The 20044-nt window shown below is 41.9% G+C and overlaps 1 long non-coding RNA gene across 1 annotated transcript in view; it reads right to left on the reverse strand.

The window, feature by feature from the left end:
- The window catches only part of LOC121083715, a 42575-nt gene extending 23064 nt beyond the window's left edge, over positions 1 to 19511 (reverse strand). Inside the window, exons 1-2 of the long non-coding RNA XR_005826461.1 lie at positions 19323 to 19511; positions 14061 to 14125 (exon numbers count right to left, since the gene is read on the reverse strand). This is a non-coding gene — a long non-coding RNA (uncharacterized LOC121083715). The remainder of the gene's footprint in view (positions 1 to 14060; positions 14126 to 19322) is intronic.
- Positions 19512 to 20044: the final 533 nt, after the last annotated feature.

The raw sequence follows: 20044 nt of genomic DNA on the forward strand, positions 1-20044 counted from the left end.
ACAGAGCCTGTGGCTTCAACGCACTGAACTAAACCAGTGTTCAAATGCAGATGACAACAGCTACCTGCATAAGACGACTTACATCTGATTTTATAGCTGATTTCAGATTGTGCTCGCCTAATCTTGGGTGGAGAGTATCAGAGCTTCTGAGGAAATAAAATAAATAAGTACATAAAAGAGAGAGCAGATATTTAGGTGCTTAGCTCTGGGCATATAAAGATGACCAAAATGGAACAGCTGGGGTACCCGGATTTATTATTTTAAAGAGATGGCTGAAAGGGAGATCTCTCTGCCTTTCCCTGCTGTTTCAATTTCAAGAGCATATCATCGCATGAATTTATTTCTGGGATAATCAGTGGCTGTCATGAATATCTGTAATGAACTTACAGATCCCTTGGATTAATTCAAGGAGCCTTGGTTCAGTCCCAGAAGTGCAACATGTCTTTTAATAACTGATCCCCTGTACATCTGGAACTGACAAATCTATACAAGTGGTAGGTCACAAACTCCCCATCCCCTACCTATGGATAATTTTAATTAAGGATTTGGATCACTCTTTTTAAGCCTGAACTCTATAATCAGTTTGCTTTTAAGCTCCCTACTATATCTGGTTTTCCTGTGGGCTTTTGTTTTTATTTTCATTTGATTTCAACAGATGTTATTTACTGCTATTTCCCTCTGCTTTGGAGAGGATTTATCATTGAGATATATTTTCATTTTAGTGCACAAATACATTAAATCCAGGCATGAAGCCTGACCAAAACAGCTGGAAAGTGACACTGAAATTAAGGCTATAGAGCCGCTTCTGTAATCTGCTGAGCAGTTTATACAAACGCAGTTTAAATAAAATGAGTCTGCAAACAGAAAAGCTTAAAGGATATTAAATCCTGGCTTTATAAACGATGGCCAGGCTAGTAGGCACTACCCCATAGGGTGTAATCTTTTTTTTCCTGTAACAAGGTTATCTGGCCTCACAAGCTTCTTAGGGCAAACTTAATTAAAGCCAATGAAGAGAAAATGCAAAAGGGGTAAGGTAGCTGTTTTGATTTCAGAAGTTAATTTTAAAAATATATATTTCTGTGGGCTAGAGGTATGTCTGCCTAGTCTTAGTGGGACACTTAGAGGGAGAAGGCTTCATTCCATCTTTCTTTTTCCTATGCTATTCATACGTGTGTGTGCACACAGACAGCCAGTGAGCAGGGAGAAGGCGGTGGGGGTGAGCAGACATCCCTCTTTTTCCTGGGAGATAACAGCTCACTGAATAATAAAGGTTCCCCCAAGGACAGAATATGCTACACATGTTGGCAATGGGTTTGTCAGTGTTCCTAACATATCTATACAGCTGTAATTCACGGATTTAATAAAATATTGATATCTGTTTCCGCAGTTCTATCATGCAGCAAAAATCTTTACGTGATCTAAATTAAACACTTCTGCAATGGGCTGGAGACTGCACGTCGTTTCTTGCCCTGGTGGAAAAGCTCTGTGCCACCCCATCTGCCGCTCCAAATGCCAAACGTCAGAAATATCACTGAATGGGAGGGCTGTTGTAAAGAAGCGCTTGCTATTTCATCTGAGTTTCTGTTTAGCCTGGTAAAACATCCCCCATCAGTTTGTATCACTGAGCTGCTGCTGAGCTACAGGCCCAAGTCTAATCTCAGATTGATGAAATGCATCCAAGATGACATTTGACTCGATCTTCTCATAAATAATAATACTACTGCTTTACATTTATATAACCCCTTTTCAGCAAGAGCTCTCCCAAAAGGCCTTTTTGACCTCCAATTTATCTGTTGTGACTCTCACTGAATTAGAGGCGAGCGTAACGTTCCCTACTCTACCACGTATGGCATGCCAATAGCTACGAGAGAAAGCATACATTTATGATGAGATTCCAGTCGTCTTAGCTTTGTGATGCTCAATAATCTACTCCAGCAGAGATCACCTGTAACATTATTAGTGTCTCAGTCACTCCGACAGCTGTCAACTGCATAAAAAGCTACCTGCCCTCTAAAGTACTACCCCCTTCCTTCCCAATCTGGAGTTTCCAACCCTCAAATGATTATACAGACCGTAGATTGACAATATTTACTCCAGAAAAATGATACTTTCACATGCAGGATTTTACGATTCACTGTTGACTAAAACCAGAAGTTTCATGAAATTTGAAAAAAAAAAAAATAATAAAAATTAAAAAAAAAAAAAAGATAAAATAGAGGTTCCTGGACCTAGTCTGGATTTAAAGTGTTTGTGCCTCAGTCCTAACCAAGGAAACAGTGAAACACTGAAATTTATTGCTGCGACACTGCCACACTTAAAAGTTTGTGTAGGTCATATCAAAATAGGGCTTTGTTCTGCCTGTAGTCAGGATTTTTTTTCCCACTTTTGCTTGTGAGGCTAGATTTCCAGAGGTGTCTAGGCATCAAACAATGCAGATGAATCTGAAAATCCCTATGTGCTCTGCCTATTGCAGCTGTTGAAGCCTGAATCCCATGAATAGAATTGCCTTTGCTAAGTCATGAAGGCTGGCTTTAACAGTCTGCCAGCGTACAGCACCTACCTACATATCTGTCTGATAAACTCACTGTAAGACATTTTCTCCCTGTTCCTGCTGAAAGCAGAGGTACAATTCCTATTGCCTTCCAGAGGAGCAGAACTTAGCCAATGTGGCATTTTACTTCTGTGTAAAACTTTCTCATTTGTTTAATACAGAGTGTGTAGTGTAATGTTTTTTTAAACAATCATCAATTACTTAGCTTACTTTAAAATATCTTCATGGCTCACAGACTCTGCCAAAGACAGCTGATGACAAACTTTACAAGAATACATGGAATACACGGTAATAGAAAGAGAATGCACCAACTGCGGCTCCTGAAATTCTCAGCTTGCATATGAGATCCAACCATAAATTCCTGTTCTGAATCGGGAAGAACAAGGACACGAACCTTGCATGAGAGCTCAGTGATTTTAGCTATTCTGGCATGACTTTTAATGATCTCTGGTTTTATCGTAACATTTTAAAGAAGCTTCTTAATCCAGTTTCACTCTATTCCCAAGATTATGCCCATAAAGCCGTTACATAGCACCTTGCTCTTGCAAAGAGGCCCATGTGATCAGCAATTACCAAAAGTAAACAGGGCTCTGATCTTATCATACGTTATAGATTGAATCAATACTGTAACGGTATCTAAGAAAAAAGTCTAATGAGCCAGTGATTTTCTCTACACAGCCTGGCCTCTTCTGACCATTTTTTGTTTGTTTTTCTCACCTGCCGACACCCTCATCCCCAAACCTGCCCCATTTCCCATCTCTGTTTGGTGTCTGCACATCACCGCTGGACAAGTCAGATATGCATGTGCTATACAGGGACAGCAGTTTCCAAATCCGTGTTTAGACTAAGGCCCTAGGTAAAGTTAAGACCCTCACAACTCTCAGTGTTTCAGCTCTAACAGCAGACATCCCATAAACTCTTACAGTTAAGTTAAATAATACTATCCGCCGGCTTTGCAGTTTGGCATCTGATAGCAAACTGAAACCAAAAGGTTAAGTCAATGGTTTTGATCTTGTAACCCAAGTCTGAGCTACTTATTCCTACCCTCCTTCAGATGAAGTAATCACATAAAAATAAAGCACTTCCTAATAAAAACAGTACGTGTTCAGACCTCCATTCAAGACAGAAGGAATTTTGATAGTTCTGGTTTTATGGACTGTAGACTAGGGTAGCAAAAGTATGTTGATTTTCTTACAGGGGATAGAAATAAAGTGAAATGAAAGCAGATGGATCTGCCCTAGCAGTGAACCATTGGATACAATACTTTGCTTCAGTGAGTATCCAAATTATTTTCAGGTAGTTTGGCACATAGGTAATTTATGTGCTTCGTTCTCTGCCTGCTATTTAGAAGCCGTTTCTCAAGTAGGGATTGTTCTCTGAACTGTTCACCTTTGCATGCACTATTTCGTTCTTAACTTTTTAATACTCTTCTTCAGGTTAACTTAGTGCAGTGAATGCAATATACATTTTCGGTTTTACTCAGAGACTCTGCTTGTGGCTGGGGTCAAACTAAAACCTGCAAGGGTGCTCTTCAGGGACTGCTTGCTCTATGGCTGCATGTATCGTGCAACAGAGGCTGCCCCAGGCATGATATGTTTGCTGTCACTGACCAGAAGAAATGATTAGGGCACAGTGTCCCTGTAAAGGGCAATGCTACCAAGTACTTTTTTTTTTTTTTTTTTTTTTTTTTACCAAATAAATAAATTCCTCTTCAGAAACCTCGAATGCAAAACCTGACTTCTAGGTGTAGTACATTTTGTTTAATATTTTGAGGTATAAAAAAGAGGACCGACACACAAATTATCGTCTCAGGTGAGCTGCATCAGAAGACAGAGTGTTAAAATAACACAGCTCAGGTACCCCGGTTTCCTGATCCCACAAACAGCCAACCGAAACGTTCATTTGGCTGAGAAATACCAGACCCTCAACTCATATCAAAATGATATGATCAAAGATGATGGGGACTGAGGAGTCAGTGGGTCATGGTGGACACAATGATGGTCTCCTAGAAGTCCCCCACCTCCACTGCCGGGTGGAGTTGGGTTTAGCATGTCACTGCAGCTCTAGCCTCGGCACCAGCAGCCCTCCAGCTCTCCCCCTCGCACACCGAGGGGCTCAAACACCCCCAGCATCCCTGTATCAGCAGAGCCCGGCTGTTACCCCCAGAACAGGAGGTACGCTTGAAGGGCTTGTGAGCTACATGTGATACAACATATGGATAGGCAAGAAAGGCACATGGATTCTAAGAATGCTCAGACACCCTGGGGATAAGCAGCCCTGCTTTCTACAAAGATTCTTATTTTTGTAGTCCTCATTGAGACATTTTAAAATCTGACAATATTTTTATCTTTACTGGTATCAGTTCTCCCCTTCATTTGGCAGGGGAGTCTAGAGTACAGAAGTGATACTATTCTTACTGACAGATAAAAATCTTCACAGAGGAGGCAGCTGGAAAACCAAAGACTTGATTCACAGTAGGTGCAATTTAACAAATGTACCAGGATATCATACGGCTGATCTAAGTATCCAGGCTCTCTACACAAAGATGCAAACACTTCAGAAGAGTACAATACACACGTCTCAGTGCCTACAACAATCCAAATGGAAAAGAAAAAAAAACAACCCAACAAACAACGAAACAAAATACACACACACACACTCCCCCACCCCAAATAGTCCAACAATCCAAATGTATATAACAGCAGCATTATAAGTAAGTTCTAAGTATCCCCACCATGTCTACCTGGGCTAAGCTACAACCACTCACGAGCTGATATCTTTGGAGATTCCTAAATCTTTCAGAATCATCTGAAAGCCTACAGAGCTGACATGAGTAGATTTACAGAAGGGGATAAAACTTGGCAAAACACTGCATACTAGTTCAATTATCCTGCTTCAAATAATCTAATTTAATTGCTGGACTGCAATTACTTCTGATAAGGTTTGATACTAAGATCATTACCTGTCTGTAAATGTATCTTCACCAGGTGCTCTTCGTAAAACTAAACAAAAATGACAGCCACCCACTTCAAATAGCAAACTATTTGTTGTTGTTGTTGTAACTTGTAAAACATCTAATCGGAGGTCAGTAACTAATTTCATTCAGAAAAATAGAGACTGTAGCTTCCTTTAAACAAAATTCCCCTAGTATTTATTATTGCAGTGTTCATTTCCTATAAAATGCTCCAGGCACATTCATTAGTGTGTGTCCCACCTCCTACAGACTGCTGAGCCATTTCCTGGAGGGTGAAATGAAGTCCAGCATCTCATCTCATGGGTGTTTGAATGAACTGTCCAAAATTTGATGTTTAAGGATGTTTGGAAACTGCTTTCCCATGTTTCCCAAGCACTTGAACAGTTTCAATAAATGCAGCTGAACACATTTTTGTTCTAGTTGTGCACAGACATCTTAAAAACAAACAATGTATAGCTCTTAAAGTCCTTTTTACACTGCAGGATTGTGACATTAGGTGCAACTGGAACTCATGCAGACACCCCATGGTCAATGTCAAACGAGGCAGGTAGGGCAGCAGTTGGTGGGGTCCCAGAGGCACAAACCAAAATGCACAAACACATACTCGGGGATCTGCACCCACAACCCACCCTGCGTTGCTGGCAGCTACACTCCTCTTGTCATCTTCTTGCTAGATTAAAAATCCAGGCACACATTAAGGAGCTGCAAGCATGCTTCTGGAAAACGCCCTTTGTATAGGAAACAAGCCCACTTGACTCTCTTCCACACCTTCTGTTGGTAAGAATATTAGCGATACAAAACTGTTACTACAGCAGTATTCCTCCAGTTTATGACCTGTATCCGACAAGCCTTACTTTAATTCTCATGCAATTTTACCAGCTCCATCCTCACAGGCCGAGGTACCTTACTGTCACGTTTAGGCAGAATGCTGATGGGGGCTGCAGGTTTCCTGCTCTGCAGGATGTCACTACTGCAAGACTTAAGAGTGATTCCTTTGGATCACTTCTCATTTTCAATACAGACACCAGAAAGAGCATTTTCCATTGTCTTGGTTGAAGAGAAGGTGTTAGGCTCAATGACTATTCAGACACAGGACAGCCATTCTTACGCTCTTACATGGTTTATGTTCTGTGATATTTAAGGAAATAAGCACGTGGAGGTTCTGAGTTGCAGCATGGTGGCATTTGGAGTGTATTAGAGCAAGGAATGCAATGCAGTCCTGATGCTGATATCGAAGCTATTTCTACTGTACAATTCACTGACAAATTCTATCACAAGTAATTTGTATTTATGAAACCACATAATAGACCCAAGTGGTTTTTGTAGATGCTAAGCCTGTCCAGTGTAATCACACTGTAGTGAATGTAGCTATTGTTAGCATTAGCACTGAGAATTTAAAACTTGAACAGATTTTTGTTACCTAGGGAAATTTACATATGTAAATGTAAGCAGCAAAAATCCCCAGCCTATCAGTATTGAAGTTTTCTTGTTTTGTATGGTAAAAACCTTAAAATAATTAATCTTTTGTAGGGGAACAGTTTAGCAAGATGTACTATTTTGAAAATAGACCTTTAGGCTTTGTAAGCCTGCAAAATTTGCAAATAGATGAGAACCGACCCTTAGTAAATGAGATAAGGTAATAAAGTATGTACTCTTTAACAAATTTTAGACGTAATGCCTAAAGATCTTGTGAAGTCACTTCTGTTATGCTAGGTATTAATATAAATTAGCTCATCTGTAAGCATGGTCTCTCTTTTCTTAAGAGCTGGATAGATTTGCTGCGACATTCCTGTAAAAACCTCTGGAGATGCTCTATGGATAATGATGAATATTGAATTTATTTCCATAGCATTAAACTACACTGAAATGTTTGACTCCTAGTTGTATTACCTGTTTCGTTCCCACAACCCTGCCAAACAAACTTCATACATAAGTCTGTGTCTTCAGCTTAAATAACAGAGCACACACCATAGCCATCCTTCTCCCGAAGAGCCACTGGCTTCCCAGAAGAGAGAACTGGATTCTTGGGTGAAATTCTGTAAAATTTTAACAAACCCAAGTGAATGCACGTGACACCTGGTCTTTGTCCAAGGATTCACAAAATCCTGTTACCTCAAAGCAAGAAAGTGCTGTTGGGAGTGGAAGGAAAAGCCCAGACTGGTGGAGTTCTGTATCTCCAATTACAACACACAGTGATGACTATTAGAAAGTCAACATCTTCTAGTTCTGCAGAAAGAGTTACTCACTTTACAGTTTAATAAAAAGCCTGTTCTGTTTTGGAAACCACTATGTAGAAGCACTTGACAATCTTGACTACAATACAGTCTTCTCATACTCTGAAGAAAATTTCATTTGCCTCCCAGAGGGCTTCCTGATCAGAGCTATCAACACCATTTGGTCTGGCAGCAGACAAAACCTCTCTTCAGAACAAGCTACTTTACCTGTGGGAAGCTGTAGCTGAGCCACAGATAAACGAGCACAATTACACTCTGTGGACAAACGGCAAGCGGCGCGCAGAGCACGCTGGGCACGGTACTGCTGCGCAAGGACAGAAGGGGAGTAACAGGGGCTCCCGCCTCGCGCTTCTGCAGCTCACGGTCTTACTCCGGTTCCTATTCCCCTTTCCAGGGGGGACCTATGGAGCACCCAGATAAAACCAAACAGGTGTGGGAAAGCAGGGCAGAAAGCAAGGCTGTGGCTCCCACTTACAAGGAGACCCACAGAGCAAGACTGGCACTGGCAGTAATAAATCCACCACTCAAACAGGGCAGTGGCTGCTGTTGCCTGTCATCCTCCAACCTGGTGGAGAGATTCACCAGCTCCGGTGAGACAGGCTACCTGCATAAGTCCACTCATCTCTGGCTGCAACTTAACCCAAGTTAAATAGCTCCCAGGCCCTCAATAAGAGGGACCAGAACTGGAGCTTGGTTTACGAGTGCTTTACTCTACCTCACATGATAGAAGTTTTCCCCTATGTGGCACGAATACTTCCAGCACAAGTCCTGCTTTTCTTTATCATGTCTGAATCCATAGCAGCAGAGATAACAAAAGTGATACAGGCAAGCTCTGGAAAAGCATCTGTCAAGTTTTTTGGGGTTTGACATCCCCTGAACCTAATTAAGACAGGTTGCTGACATGAAGGAAAAACAACTATCCTTTCAGAAAGCCTCTTACCTTACTCCGTGTTAAGAGGAACAGTTAGATTAGCAAGGAGCATTAATTAATCCTCACTGGTACTACATATACTATTCCCTGAAAGGCAGGCCTCACTGTTTAGCTAAGGTTTTGCAAGCCAAACCAGCTCAGAGCACAGTGAAAAAGATAGGTACAGAAAGGTATAAGGATTTTATTGACTGCAAAACAAGCCCTGTCTCAGCTGCTTTGACTGGATCCCAGTTCACAAAAATATCCTTTCCCTTTAGGTCTGCACCCAAGGACAGGTACAGTTTTGTGGCTTTTAAAATGGACTTGAGATAATTGTCTACTGCGTAGTTTGTGTACTCTTAAAATCCTATCTGTTTTTGCAGTGATAATAGCCAAAGCAGCCAGGGTTCAATCAAAACCACCACAGGAGCCCGTGAATGAGCTGCACTGAACAAAGATTAGGCAGGCTTTCTTCTCTTCCACCAAATCTTCTCAAAATAGGTCATCAGGATTGTACCTGACTTCCTGAAGAACTCAAAGTCTCTTTAGGCTAGTCGTTTATCAGAAGACTGAAAGTAAGATTTGTTTTCCAATTTCTGATTCCTGATACTAGCTAAAATGAAAAAGAAAAAAAAATGAGCAGAGGGGTAAGAGTAGGGCTGGGTCTGGTTTTCTTTAAACAAAAAGATGAAGCTTCAGATAGTCTTGAGCAAAAGACAGTCAACTTTCATTCCTTAAACCTTGCTTAGATTTTAATCTGAGAATGTCTATGCATATGATAACACTTGAAAATAGCTTTCTTAATGCAATATTTTTACAGGAGCAATTTGGAATATCAGCTCATTTAAGATTAGTACATATTGCTTGCTTTTTTTAATTGCCAAAAAGCAATGCTTTAGAAATGGTGATTTATTTAATGTTTGCATTTATAAGCCTATTAAGAATTATCTTAACACTAATATGGTAGAAGCATAAGCCACATTGTTCTCTTTCCTTCTGATTTTCAGTTATGCTCTTAATATATCAGGCCACCCTCCCATAGCACAGATCTGGTTCCACAGGTGTTGGAAGCTCCTTTGACAGTGAGTTTCCACCGTTATTCCTGTCAACGCTAAAGAACGAGCACAGCCTGGGGTCAACAACCTGACCTCTAAACCAGAGGATCTCAGCCTGGAGTGTGCAAACTACCTGCAATTTTTAAAACATCAGAAAGTGTTTAAAATGAATGGGGTGTGGGGAGAAAAAAAAATAGACTTATCCATTAAATCAAGGAAAGAATAAAGAATTTTAATGGAGGGGAAATACAAGTTCTGGATGACTATTTAAAATTTTGTATCCCATGGTATTCCAGGTATCCCATGAAGCTGTTGGTAAGATCACTTTTTGAAACAGAAGAACTCCAATTTATGTTAGAAATCTGTGTTTCATAATCTAAGATATCACAGAATTCTAGGTACACATGGACTAGAAAAAGCTAAGACTAGTGTTTGCTTTTGGCCTATTTTGACCAAGCTCACTCTGCATGTGAACGTGTGTGTGCTTTTATCTGTCTCTTATCCAACTAAGTAACTTCTAAGCCAATTTCAGCAACAGTGGAGGTAGAGTGAATGTCTTTGAAGAAGGTCTCAACATTCTGGATGTCAAATTTTCTATGAAATCACTGAAAACAGGTAGCTAGGTAGAAATGAAAGGCCATCTGTTGCCTGCATTGAGTATGTTACAGAGTGACCTCAATCCATACTAAGCCTCAGGGAATTCACAGAGGATAGAGAAGTGCTGAGTGTCCCAACATGAGAAATGTTTCTGTTTGCACTCAAATCTTTATTAACTGTGACATAACAAACCCCTACCAATGGACTCGGAGTCACCAGAACTAGAACTGCCACTGGCCACCAAACCACTTTCCCAGTTCAGTTCACGTGTGCTAGCAACCTGCACGAGTAATAAAATCTCCCCAGAGAAAAGCCCTTCTCTGCCATAGAGAACCATTAGTCCTTGGGTTGTTGCCTCAAAATGAAAATAAAAAAATAAATAAAAGTAAAAGAAAAAAAAAAAAAGACTCCTGTAAAGTCCATTTGATCTCATCACATCATCACATATCATGGTGCAAGCACTGTATTCTTCCGGAATCCAAAATCTGGAAGCTGAGTAGGTATGTAGGACACCACATCTCATACAAGGAGGTTGAAAACCACCCAGATACTGGTACTCCTGCTCATGCATTGCACTTTCAACTGACATTAAGTCATTCTGCTCTGCGTTTAGTGTGAATCTTTGGAGAGAAGCTAAAACAAACAGCTCCCCTCCGCCACCCTGCTTTAGTGTCTTTATTACAAAGACAGCTAAGGAAATTTTAAACCCCAACACACATTAGAGTTGCTAAAATTCATACCCAAGTGCCAGTATCACCAGCTATTTCGGCACCTACAATACAGACATACAACTCCCTTTCTCCCAGGAATGCTCTCCGCACTGAGAGACAGAAGAAGATATGAGTAACACGAACCCATCCCTTTGAAGATATTGCCTCTTAGAAACCCAGACATTCAAAGTCTTTAGGCTACTACTTGCTCTCGCAGAAACAGAAGACAAAAGTGCCCCAGTTTTTTTAATAAGTACAGGTTTTGATTATTTTTTCTGTACTTCCTAATCTTCCTGGCTACTTATCTGAAATGTAGCACAAAAATACAGCTTGTAGGAAACATAAGACATATGGTGTTCAGAGAGAGGGAGGTGGCTGCAGAGATGCATGCAGAGGATGTTGGATGCTGTGAGAGGGAAAAGGATTTCAGTAGAACGCTTTATTGACTATTGTTTTTTTCCTTATCTCTGATTACACTTGCAATTTTAAGAACTTGCTCAGCTTTCTCCTACTCTACAGCTCAGACACTGAAGTGACTAGGGACAACATGCAGATCTAAATCAGTCATTTTTTTGTCTAGCATTTCCTTGGGATATTAAAGTGGATTGGCAACCCCAAACCCCTTCCATCAGCTGGTATATCTGCCATAGTAAAAGAAGTACTTCAGCAATGTTTCTGATTTTTTAACACTCATTCTCAAATCTCCTGGAATATATTGTTTTGTTTAATATCTTTATCAATGATCTGGACGAGAGGACCGAGCGCACCCTCAGCAGGTTTGCAGCTGGCACCAGGCTGGGGGGAGTGCTGACGTGCTGGGGGCAGGAGGCTCTGCAGGGGGTCTGGGCAGGCTGGGGGATGGACCAAGGCCAGTTGTGTGAGGTTCAACATGGCCAAGTGCCGGGTCCTGCCCGTGGGTCACACCAGCCCCACAGCGCTGCGGGCTGGGGGCAGAGCGGCTCAAAGCTGCCCCATGGAAAGGGCCCGGGGGTGCTGGTCAGCAGCCGGCTGGACATGAGCCCCCAGTGTGCCCAGGTGGCCCAGGAGGCCAACAGCACCCTGGCTCGGATCCGGAACGGTGTGGCCAGCAGGGCCAGGGCAGTGCCCGTGCCCCTGTGCTCGGCGCTGGTGGGGCCGCACCTCGAGCCCTGGGTTCAGTTTCGGGCCCCTCAGGCCCAGAGGGACGTAGGGGGGCTGGAGCGTGTCCAGAGCCGGGCAGGGGGCTGGGGCAGGGGCTGGGGCACGTGGCTGGGGGTGCTCAGCATGGAGAGGAGGGGGCTCAGGGGGGACCTGATCGCTCCCTACAGCCGCCTGACAGCGGGTGGTAGCGAGGGGGGGTCGGTCTCTTCTCCCAGATAACAAGTGACAGGTCAAGAGGAAGGAGCCCCAGGTTGCATCAGGGGAGGTTTAGGTTGGATATTAAGAACATTTTCTTCATCAGAAGGGTGGTCAAGCACTGTCACAGGCTGCCCAGGGAGGTGGTTGAGTCCCCATCCCTGGAGCTGTTTACAAACATGCAGAGATACGGTGCTTAGTGGCACGGTTTGGTTCTATGATGGTTCTGCGAACTCTGGCTGTGCCTTGCGTAACACAAGTACCAACCCCTGCAGCATGAACCTGTAATCACTTACAGCAACGAGTGGTTTTTTTTTTTTCATTTTTATGACACTAAAGGAGGCAAAAAATCCAAAGAAAGAATATTCACATAACTTAAAAAGCACCTGGTCTGCCCCATCGTTCCTTCTCCAAGGACATCAAGTATACACAACCATAAATTTTAACCATCACAGAAGAGCTCTAGCATTAGTCTCTGGACATCTCACCTACGTTGGCTGCTGACAAACCTTTTGTTGCTTGTACTTTCTCATTGCTCTTATGCTGCCAGTGTTTGAAAACATTCAGTGAAACCCAGAGACACCAGTCAGCAGTGCCCGACAGCACTGAGCTTAACGAGATATTAACTCAGGGCACAGATTTGGCAATGGCGGCCATGTAGGCACTTGGGTAATTTGTTTATGAAAAGATGGTGAATTGGTAGTATGTGATTACAATATTTTCTAGCTCTCAGCAACAAAGAGCCTCTGCCCACAAATAACATCAGTGAAGTAATTAAAAGAAAGAAAAGAATTGATTCTGCTTGATCAAAATGTGGGTTTGGGGACACCACTGCAACAAAATCAGAAAGTCAAAACAATCAACAACTCTAGCAAAATTATTTATTTATTTTTTTTTTTACAACTTTTGTGTTTCTGATAAGATGGCTTTAACCCCCTCTCAATGGACATCATTCCTGGGTAATTTAATTAGCTCTGGACACCTGCCTAACATTTACACCAAGTTTAATCCTGCTGCCTTCAACCGAATTGCTAGCAGTACGCTTTTATTTGCCATGCTTCACTTAATGTACACTCACAACTTACAGCCCCTTCCTTATCACAATCCTTCTTCCTCACTGCAGAATTTTTCTCCAGGGCCAATTCCTCTTGAGGTATCTTACTTCAGGTCTACGGGTGGAGAAAGGGTAACAAGCACACACTCTGTTTCCTAAAGGAGGAATAACTTATTCTTCCATTCCCACCTCAAATCCCATGTGCTTATCTTGATACGTACTGATCACACAGACAGGGTGAGGATGAAGTAAGCATGGATGGTAACGTTTGGAAACTGGCAATTAACAAGGAATTTACCATGCAGTACAAAGCAATGTGTCATAATGTTACCTACAGCTTTCTAAAACTTGCTTATAAACTGAAAGAACAATAATAGTGTCATTAGTACTAGATACTCATATCTTGCACACTGGGAAGGAAGGACTAGATCACACGAGAAAAAAGCCATAGGATTCAGCAGTTAGTCATCTTAATGCTTAAAGATACTATCAAGAAGTTCCAAAGGAAAAAAAAAAAATATCTAGTTGAGAGTTGAAGGTCTGCTGTGTATTTAACAAGTAAACAAGACATCTCACATCAGCTTGCATGCGTGTTTGGGACAAACTGAAGGATCTACTCCAGTTTCTCCATAGGACTCACCAAGTTTTAGGGCAGGGTCAGCAGAATGCTCTCAGGGAAAGCCTGAGTCTTGAGTGCACATCATCCTAAAACAAGCCAGGAGAACAATAACATCATAAATTTTTCACATCTTTTTCTATGCATACTAGTTAAAGACTCTTTAAGAATCTCAAGGACTACAACATTTCAATTCCCCTTTCTTATAAAATGCTTTGCTTTAAATAAATACATAGAGAAACCAGAGAAGTTTCAACTCAAATATAAAACTGGCTGTGACTGTTCTCCCCTAGTGTTTGCCAAGCAAAGCTGCCAAAGCTGTACCCCTATAAACTGAGGCAGCAAAGCCACCATCTCATTCAAACGCCCTTGAACGTGACCAGAGCCCATGCAAACCTACGACAGAAATGTAAGGACAGGTTACCTGATTGCAGGGCTGCCCAAAAACAGAGCTAGAAACGAGCAACAGGGCTTCAGGCTCATGGCTAGATAAAAGGACCATTGCCAGAGAGCCAAACATAAGGGTGGCTTATCTGCATTTTTAATTTGGAACTGATGGCTTTCATTTGGTTGTTAAGGCTGGGGAATCCACGAGTTCAGGACAGAAAATTCTCTACATCTGTGCCCTGCTTCTGGGCTGGGAAACTCATTAATGGGCTTGAAAGACAGCTAAGGCTATCACAGCTGCAGAATAAAATAAAATAAGCTAGTTAGCAGCTTTTATCTTCTAAAAAGGCGGGACAAATAATAGAGCTTCAGCACACACCAGAAGGCCTTTCACTCTGAGATACTGCTGGCTCGCTTCTATGGCAGCGTGAATGCAAACTGCACGATGTGGAACAAGTTGCAGTAAGCTGATGAAGAAGGCAATTAGCAGGAGCAAAAAACTCCAGGCTATTTCCCTTCTTCCCACACATTACTTCAAGAAAGCACCACTGCATGACACATAACTCCCCTTGCTACCTACTTCAATCTATATTCGAAGAACATTAAGCAGGTAAGGCAGAGTAATGCTGCTCACCCAGCAGAAACTAAGTAAAGATGAACGGGGAAGATCCATTCATCCTCTCTTCCAAAAAAGAACTAGAGGGTGTCAAAGAAAACTAGCAGGTGGACAGTTCAAAACATGTATGATGTTTGTCACATAATGCCTAGGGAATCTCCTTGGCACAGAATGCTACCGATTTCAAAAAATTACCTGGGATCAAAAAGCAATTTGGCAAGAAAAGAAGAGGGAAAAGAATAGGATTCTTCATTATTATCACATTAATACCACTTGGAAAAGTCAGTTTTGTAAAGCTGAACTAAATGACTCCAAGTGGCGATATTAGCCAGAAAATGTAGAAAAACGTTACAGGAATAACTTGCAGAAAAAATACGACATGCCTGTAAAAAGAGAAGATGTTGGGGAGTTGGAGCTAGATGATCTTTAGTGTCCTTTCCAACCCAAACCATTCTCTGAAATGCAATATTGCATACTGATTTGTCTTTTGTGTTACTTAGGCTTTACTGGCTGAACTACAGTAACTACTTTACTAATCTCACCAAACTGCGTTTTATATACTCCACTGTGAAACACTTTGCATCAGACACAGTCTGATTTTTCAGCTGGAAGAAGCAGCGTCTCTCAAGGGCCACACTGCTTACGTGCCACGTGCTCTGCTTCTCTAAAGACATTTGCTGCAACTGCCTGGATGGGCCAGCTGCAGAAACCTACCTAGGACCTGCCTGTGTCCCATTTTCACTCTGCTGTTGCCGTTGGGTTTCTGTTAATCAATGCACAGTGACAGGATTTGCCCAATTTCCTACAGAACCATCCATAACGTGGTGCCCTGGCAGGGTCTGTGCCTTGGCACGCTCAACCAAAATTACAGGACTTGAAGATTTTCAGTTCCTACAGGTTTCACACAAAAGAGAGCAGAGAAGGAAGGCTGGGTTTGGGAGTTTTGAAAGATCACTCCTACCAAGCATTTTTATCTTTTCAGGCAATACAACAGGCAAACGTGGCAGCCCACATTTTGCCAATACTCTGCAGAGGAGAGGTGATAAGGGAAACAGAAGAAAACTTTCTTTGTTTGCAGAGACAGCAGAATATCTTTGCATATTTCAGTCAAAAAACATGTAACAAAGAGGCATAACCTATGAGATTCCTTCATCCTCTTCCTTAAAGAAATACTTGGGTTTTCTACAGAAAGCGAGTGCCTCGCTCTGTTTATTCTGCTCCTTGCTCTCCTTTTTCCTACAGTGACAAGCTCAGCCAGCTCCTTTCTTTGCTCCTCCATCGGGCAGTGAACAGTTGGGCTTTCAGGTATATTTTATATTGTGCTGAACACTTTCTTCTCCACTGGGAAAACATCCTAAACTTCTTTTTCAAACTTTGTCACCTTTTCTTCTAAGGTGAAGCACCACTGCATAAGATGAACAACTTGATATGTTTTAAAATCAGTAAAGGATTTTTTTGTCCTTAGTATTATTACAAATCTTACTTTGCAATATGTTTTTTACTCATACATTTACTTCACTCACTCTCTTAATGGCAATAAGATCACAACTGCAACCCTGAATTCTACTCATTTGTCTTATCTGGGCTCTTCTTCCCTTGTTACTACCACTGTCTCTGAAAAAACACTGGCTTGTACACCTGTGTACAGCTTAAAATTAATAAATGTTCCATTTGCTTTCAGACTAAGAGCTCATTTGTCTTCCACTGAAATCTTGTCCATTGCTGTTGTGAAGGATTACCTTGCACAAATGGTGCTGGTGATGTCCTCTCGTCCAAGCTAGTGTTTGCAAATTTGTGGAAGTCAATGTAATGCAGGGTAACGCTGGGATGTTTTTCAGAGTATATGGCTTTTGGTTGTTTGTCCCATCAGAGGCAGCTCTGCGTGTTGCTTTTGTGAACTCAGGACTTCAAGTTTTATTTCCCTTTCTACCCACATCTCCTTTCTGGACTTCTTGCAGTGACCTCACTGTCAGAACATTGTTCTTCTCTCAGGTCTGTCCTTGTGATTGCTTTTCCTTGCCAAATCACCATGCTTTCTTGAGGGTTAATTCTGGTTTCCTGAAAGTCTCTCGACGTTTTCCCTTATACCTCACCATGAGCTCTGATCAGGGTCTCATGCAGCCCCTTGCAAATTGACAAATCTTTAGCCTCAGAACAGACACATTTTTCTGTATGTTCACTTTTTTTTCCTACCCTGTTTAAAAGCTGTATCTCATATGTTTCACTTTTACCTGGAGTGCAGGACTCACTCCTCTAATTTCTCTAATATGGAATATTATAGTTAGTAATCTCTGCCTGAGTTAACAGTAAGATATTAAAAATATGAGTAATCTGTTGTCATAAAAATGAGGCAATATTCTGTCTGTCTTCTTTGCGACTGGCTCTCACTGCTGTCAGTGCTATTTGAGCACATTCCTATCACCACCCACATTTCCAGAGTGTTTCAGAGCGGTAAATTGCTACCAGAGGTTCCTTAGCTCAGTAATATCAGTGGTCTACAATTGCTGAGAGCCAAACAATTTAGCAGAGATTCATTTATTTCAAGGTGCAAGCTCTGACTACTTAATTACACAGGTCTCTAGACCACACAACTGCCTCTTTACCACCAGAACACCTCAAAGATATGATTATTATAGAAATGAAAATTAAAAAAAGCAGAGCACGGAAGATTTGTAAGGAGAAAAAGGATTCATAAGGGACTATTTGAAAGAGAAAACATGAGAACAAAGTTAAGTGCAGAAGGGAGCAATACCATGATAAAGAAGAGGAAAAAGTGTAAACAAGAGGCTCACTTAGTTTTGTTTCATTGCCCCCAAATAGCGTTGAGCATTCAAGAAAAATATCACAGAGAAGTCTAAGTAAAGCACTGCCCCTACAACCAGCATCGGTCTTACAAGAAAAGGTGGTTATTTTTTTCCTTCATTACCCAAGCAAGAGCATGAGGAGGCTGTTCACATCTGCTGGTCACCAGCATGAATTCCAGCTGTTAAAATTAATTTGGCGTAATGGTGTGAAATAAAAGTAATACTTTCTGTTACAACCTTTATAACTGCCAAAAATTAGGTCATTTGAGTTACGTTCCCTATGCTAGGTAATACCAACGTGTTAGTGAAAGACTGAGACCAGCAAAAATAGGAGGATTTTAATCCAATTAAAAAAGGACTCACATGATATTATGGCCAGAGATTGCATTGAACTTTTGGTCTGGCTTTTGGAAGTTAATTCTTGCTTTACCTCCTGTGTGTGCCTGATTGAGCATCACCAGTGCTTCCAGATTTGCACAGCCAAGTGATTTGAACCCCTGGGGTAGGAGATCTTCAGCTTAACTGACAATGATAAGCTTTGTGCTTTTCCCTGGTAACCCCCATATGATAATTAATTTTATGTTCACTGTTATTTGTCCAACCAACAGAGCAATTAATTACATATATTTCAGTCTTAAGACCAAGCTTACTCTCTCTTTTCCCAGCATCATTCTACACCCACTAGCCTGTGATAATTTCCCTACTCAGTTTGGCACCTGTATTTAACAAGTGGTAAACACGCTGAAGGATGGGATGACCTTAAAACATGATTGAACTCAGCATTCAGCCCATAAGAAATGTGGGTGCATGTGTGTACTGGGGTATTTGAGAAGCCTTGAATTCTTTTGCTTAGATGCTGGCAGCATAAAGTCCTTGTTTTGGAAATATATTTTTTTTTCATTACTATTATCAATTCCAAGGAGCTCTTTGGTTTTTCACTTTTCTGTTGGAATCTATTCATCTTACATTAATTTGATTTAGAGTTGACATAAACTGAAGGAAAAAGCTCAAACAAAATTCATATTCCCTTTATCTATGCAAGAAAAAATAAGTAGGATGCAGCTGAAGAAAATGTTTCTTTTTGGGCCAAAGTGGTTTCTTGTTTTCTTCTCTCCAGCTGCCCTTCTTCCCAGCTTCACTTGTCAGCTGCAGAGCTTTTTAGCAGTGCAGCACCAAAGCAACCCCTCTATCATTCATGCAGCGGTACCTGAGCGTGCCCCTGCCCTAGGCGCTGCCCCCCTGGCTTTGCCCACCTGCCAGGGCGGCTGGTGAGCCCGGCCCCCGGGAGCCCTCTTCCCCTTCCCCAGGCCAGCTGCAGAGTTCCTCTCGGGCCAGATTTGTTTCCTTATCCCCAATATACCATGGACCACCCAAGAAAAAATGTGGTGAGGAGGACAGAGGGGAGGAACAGGACCTATATTTTTTACAGCAAACCAGAAGCAGAGCTGCTGTTAGCTGCCAACATGAGCCCCCGTTTACCTGCCCACGTAAATCTCTCAGCTTAGAAGAGAACGGGGATGGATGTTTCGTTTGCCTCTTGCAAGAGTCCATCCTCAGGCTTGTCTTCTCCAGGACACAGAGAGCGAGGAGGGATTGTACCGGGTGGTACCAGCACCCCCACAGCTGATTCTTCTTGAGAGGGAGCAACCAGCTGACAAACCGCGACTTTCAGTGTTGTACCTGCAGCGGATGAAACAAAGATCTTTACTCTCCAGCAACACTTCAGCTTAACCAGCTGCTCCATGGAGAAGGCTTGCAAAGGTCAAGCAAAACTGCAGTGGAAGACTTGGGGATACATTCAAGTGTGTGCAGATGGGAGGGCTCACTGAAGGCTGCTGTGGATATGGAGTTCACCACATGCCATAAGAATGCAACATTTTTAATGTGTCTTTCACCCAGAAAGGGAGTTCCTACAGCCTGAGTTTAGAGATGACCTAAACCTGAGGAGTTAGGCTGTGAAGCCACTTAAATTCTTCTGTACTGAAAAGGCACCCATCTTCTAAACCGCTTCAACGAGGTGACAGCTTGTGGAATATCAAACTCTAGTTTTCGCCAACCAGAGTACTTTAGACCACATCACATTCTCTATTTTTTTAAACTAACATATGGAAAAGCATATGAAAAACCAGCTTCTCCTAAAGTCACCGTTACTGTCCAAGACATGTTTTGTTTAGGAAATTTAATCAGGCTTTCTTCACAAC

The sequence above is a fragment of the Falco naumanni genome, chromosome 2, assembly GCF_017639655.2.
Source record: "Falco naumanni isolate bFalNau1 chromosome 2, bFalNau1.pat, whole genome shotgun sequence".
In the NCBI taxonomy this organism is placed as follows: Eukaryota; Metazoa; Chordata; class Aves; order Falconiformes; family Falconidae; genus Falco; species Falco naumanni.